This window comes from Corvus hawaiiensis, chromosome 3, assembly GCF_020740725.1.
Source record: "Corvus hawaiiensis isolate bCorHaw1 chromosome 3, bCorHaw1.pri.cur, whole genome shotgun sequence".
In the NCBI taxonomy this organism is placed as follows: domain Eukaryota; kingdom Metazoa; phylum Chordata; class Aves; order Passeriformes; family Corvidae; genus Corvus; species Corvus hawaiiensis.
In genome coordinates this window covers 98,951,914-98,957,109 of record NC_063215.1, presented here as the reverse complement: position 1 = coordinate 98,957,109, position 5,196 = coordinate 98,951,914, and the positions used below count along the sequence as shown (strand labels likewise).

Below are 5,196 nucleotides of genomic sequence, written 5' to 3'. Positions count from 1 at the left end.
AAATCACCAAAGGGAGGGGATGCCTGCAGGCCACGGAGAATAAGGAGCTATAGGGTTTTAAAAGAGTTATCCTTAGTCTCCTCTGTGCTGCTAATTGTTTAAATAACTTCTTTTCTGGTAGAAGTTATTTTTTCCATATATGTGTTCACAATCTGACTACCAGTTGCACAAATCAAAAAGTGCCTGGAAACATAGATATGAAGCAGTAGTTGCAGCCAGAAACTCCCAGAAGGTATTGGTGCACCAAAACTCGTGCATGGTATGTAGGACTTTTAATACAAGCTGGGTAACTCAAATTGAAGATGCAAACAATAACGCGAATAATTAACTCTGGGGAGGTTCACATCTGTATCTGAGATGTTCCAGCTGCCCTCTCCATGTGTACAAAAGGCTGAACCATAGTGCTGGATCCAAGGAGACATATTCTGGGAAAATTCAAGGCAACATGTAATCTTCCTTATTGGCAGCCATCTCCTTAAAGAGAACAAAAAAAAAAAGAAAAAAGCAGATGTGAACTCTAGGGCATTATGGACATTTGTGGTCTTAATATGGACTCTGTGTGTAGAGTTCTTTTTAAAGAAAATAATTAAAGTGGAGGGAAATGCTAAACCTAAGTCAGAGGGAGCCTTAAAATCCAGTTAGGTAGGTATTGTAATATACATTTTTCTGTTAAGGGCAGTTGGCCCTAAATTTGTTTTATGTATGTATTTGTGTGTATATATATATATATATATATGTATATATGTATATATTTAGAACAGAGGGCTGTTGGCTGCAGTCAAATCTTGCGTGCCTTCATTCAGGATGCCATTTCTCAGGTTCATTAGAGGTTATTTTAGTCTTGTAACACCTAATATTAATTTGGGTTAATCCAGAGATGGACTCAAGATGTTGCCAGTCTCGAATCTGGACACACATTTAAAAGCTCAAGTGAGAGGTGGGTGGAGGGCTACTTGGACCATTATAAATATTTCAAGATGATGAATAAACAAAGGATAGATATTTTGATTTCATTCCATTTCTGTTATCAGCTGCCAATTCTTTACAGTCCCCACCCTAACTTTTAAGGCTAAAGCCAGACTGCAGAACCATTGTAAATCTCCTCCTGAAACTCTCAGCTATGACAATTATTAGACTGAAGTAGTTTGCACTGCTGAGCTACATCATCCTCTCTGGCTGCAGCTGAAAGTGTGCACTAGTCATTTCTCATCCAGGTAACATATTTAATGTGCTTTTGAAGTGAACACCAGATCTGACTGCCTCTTGTAGCTGGTAGGCATTGCACTGCACGGGAGCATTCGATGAAGAGGGAAATCCACTTGAGGACCATGTTGTGCTGAGTTGTAGCAGGCTGAGATGTGCTTCTTGCTCATCTCCAGGGCTGCTTTGGGATGATCAGCCATGGCCATCTTGTCACAGAAACCTCTGCATAGTGCTTCTTACTAACATTGTCCCTGTCTAAGCCACTAGTGAAATTTTAGGCAGAGTTCTTGCTAGTAAACCATCCATGTGCCCTGGAGAGGAACCAGACCCAAAAATCTGATGGAAAATCAAAATAAAAAGAGATAAAAAGAGGGAGAGAGAGAAAGAGGAAGTATAGAAAGGAAATGGGGAATACAAAAAGTTTTCACAAGTGTTTTGGATTTCTGGGATGTATCTTCAAGCACGTGTCTGCGTTGATTTGCAGGCAGACAGAATCAGCCAGATGTGAACTGGGAGTGCTGTGGCTTTGTCAAGGCAGTGCTGAACCTGGGTAGTCCGAAGCTGCCTCTCAGCAGGGCTTATGTTCACTGCTGAGCTAACCATGATGGTGTGATTTCACGTTTGGAACTGTTGGACTTGGAGGGCACAAACAGACTCACCTTAGTTCAGCCCAGAAAACAAAATGCAGATATGCCCTTGTGCAGGTAAGAAATTCCAGCAATCTTTCTGTCACTGGCAGTGCTGAATTTATAACCTCGTCACACATTAACACAGATGGACATGCTGCTTTTTCATACATGCATGGGGGTCCATGGCCTGTATAAAGACCATCCACGAGTGAAAAGTAGTGTTGTACTCCAAACTGTGGTTTTTGTTCTGCAGAAAGAAAACACACCTTGTCTGTATTGTCAAATGTTATTTGTGTTACTGAATTGCTATCAGTATAATTAATGAATAATGAAGAGAAAAGGAAAATAGAGTATAATTCTGGAAAATATCTCAATAACGATGCAGTTAAAATTGCTATATACACACTCCTTTGCACATACCCTGTCTCTGCAGTTATGCACAACCTTCCCCTGCCCTTTGGCTCACTGGCTTCAGTCTGGAAGAGGAGTTAGTGTGTCATCAGCATCCTAAGTCCTAAACAAGTAGAACTATGAAAGTGGTGTTGAAGGTCTTTCTCTCTTACTCTAGGGTACATTTAGGACCATTTTTAGACTACTTTTTTTTTTAGCGTGCTTTAACACTTGAGGATTTCTTATTAATCCTCACCTCCACATTACACCCAGATTTGATGTTTGGAGTGTCTACATCTATTAGCTACTTGCTTTTCACTTCATTCACCTGAATAGCAGTCTTACACATTCTTTGCATCTGCAGTTCTTTCATTAGTGAGATAGTTGCATTCCCAGAGCCTCCAGTGCTGTCTCATGCCCTCTCTCTTGTCATGCAGTGCCTGTACTCCTCTCTGCTGTGACCTGCATCCTCACTCTCAAGCCTTCTGCTGTCATACCTTGCCTTTACACCTAAATTATTTTGTTGTTCTAGATGATTTAAGTCTACTTCATTCATTAATACAGGCAAGCTGCTTATGACAGCTGACTCTATAAAAATTATCGCTGTACCACATAATTAACCAAAGATAAGGAAATAAAATAGACAAAGCAATTGCAACACTGTCATTAAAAAATTAATTTTACAAGGGGATAAAGCTAAAAAAAAGCTCTAGGTAAGATGAGACAAGTCCAGACAAGGCTTGAAGAGTTAGTAGAAAGCTGTGGTCTGTTATTAACCATAGCAATGCTGTATTTACTGTTTGATGGACAGCAGTAAGAGCTGACTGGTAGTACCTCTGATTGCAATTTTCAGGTCTTTTCCCAGCTTTGATGAAGCAGGAACTTCAGTTACCTGATATCTGGCTCCTCTGCTGTTTCCTGAAGGGTCCTTGCATTTCCAAGAGAGTCCTTCAACCCTCCATAACCTCATGGGCTATGAGGCATGAGGTGGTGCAGCTCACTGTTGTGGCTCAGGGGAATATAAGGATTCAGGCTTTCTTGTTCCAAAACATTCAGTTCTTGTGAATCAATTGATATTTGCTGTTAGCAGCAAAAGGCTTCTTGCAAACTCCTCATTCTGCAAGTTAAAGGACATTTTTCAGACACAGGCACACATGTAATTGGCATAAAGCACTGGAGAATTGTGTCCAGATTGTGTACAAATCTATAAATGTGCAGGAATCAGGTTTTCCATCTATAGGTACATATTAGTTCATAATGTAGGGAAATAGCAGGATCTGTGTGGGGATGGGCTTTTATTTTATTTTATTATATTATTCTATTTTTTCTTTTTCCAGGTGTTTTGAGGACACACTTAATTAGTTTGCACAATCCCTAGGAAATATCCCACTTGCACGAGGAAAGGATAACACATGGAAACCTCTGCACCATCCAGCTGGGCAGCCAGAACTTTTCTCCTTTTTCTTGTTTCTTTCTCAGGTGTGTGGCTATTTTTCATATCCAGGACAGTTCCATTTCTCTGCTCAGTCAGGCACTCAACCTTTTTGCCTAATTATATCTGATGTTTTACTCATAGTATTATGCTCTTCTTCAGAGGAAATGAAAAGCAGATTGTCTCCTTGGCAGCAAAGAATAACAAATGTGCTGCACTGAATAGCTGCTAGATGAAAAACTGCCACAATCTGCCTCTGTGCCAACCAGTGCTAAAGACACTCTGACAGACAGGAGGCTGCTCTGAGAACTACTCCCTGCTCCCTTGATGTCTAAAAGTGCTCTGAAGTAAAGTTAAGGTTACTTTGCAGAGAAGGAGTTGTGGATATCTGATTAGGCAGAAGGTGTTGAAAAATTTCCAGCAGAATTTTAAAATTTGCTTCAGTGAAGTTTCATTAAAAGGAATAATAATTATAATAATAAACTGCTCTGCTTCAATAAGGTTGAAAGAAATTTCCTTATCTAGACACACATTTTTATTTTGGACTTTTTTTGAGTAAAATTTGATTTATGTATTGGACTTCTTGCATTTAAAAAAGAATTAATCTCTCCCTCTGGAAGAAAATATATGTATATAGGCAAATCAAAATATATTTAAAAATCAAAATATAATTACATATTTTGGCTTTCAAAACAGGATATTTTAGTGAACCTGATGTTAGTGCTTTTTTTTTCTTGGATGTTTTGCCTCACAGAAACATTGTAGATTTTGTCTTCTTTAATGCTGGGTACAATTCCCCCTGCCCTTCTGAACTGAGACTCCAGAATTTGGATAGTTTTTTGATTGTAACTATACCTATGCCATCTATACATGTTACTTACACATTTCATAAGTTATTTCAGATTCCTTCTATTCATTTTACCAAAAAGCTTTTTATTAAGAGTAAGCATTAAAGTCAGTGAATGTTCATGACTTTTTGCAGAGGAGGCACAAGCCCAAGGTTTGATTTACTTCCTTTAAAATTTGCAGAGACTGACTATTAGATCAGAGTAACAAAAATGGAAGAATGAGCAGAAAAAACTGTGACAAAAAGTACTTACCTCAACTTTGTGTAATTCCATCCTATTCCATCCTATACTGACTGTCAGGCTGCCTTGCAGGAACGAGAGGTCTGAGTGCCTTGGGGGACTTTCAGGGCTTTTTGTTTTGGGAAGAATCAAACATAAGGAAGCCATAAGTCCTTCACTGGTGGTCAGTGCAAAGAATTCTGCTCTAAAAATCCTTTGGTAGACTGGATTTGACAAAATCCTTTGAACAACTCTTGCCATGAGGATCATCAGACAACCTATTTTTCTGTTAGTTTTCTTCTTCCAGTGTTACCTAAATTCAGTGAGAAGCGTGAAATGTGAAACCCATGATGGCTGCATGTTCTGCTGGTTATGTTGCTGAAGCAGAAAGTTTTCATGTGACTTGTCATACAGTTCTGCTCACAGCAGGCTCTGTTTGACACTTTCACAGCACATGTTAGGAGTCACATTTCAT

At 39.1% G+C, this 5,196-nt stretch overlaps 1 long non-coding RNA gene across 1 annotated transcript; it reads right to left on the bottom strand.

Annotated features, from left to right (window-relative positions):
* Positions 1–253: 253 nt before the first annotated feature.
* On the bottom strand, positions 254–4,870 carry LOC125324161. Its single transcript, XR_007202839.1, has 4 exons — positions 4,755–4,870; positions 3,115–3,339; positions 1,863–2,079; positions 254–474 (listed from the first exon to the last, which is right to left on the bottom strand). It is a non-coding gene; the product is annotated as an uncharacterized LOC125324161 (long non-coding RNA).
* Positions 4,871–5,196: the final 326 nt, after the last annotated feature.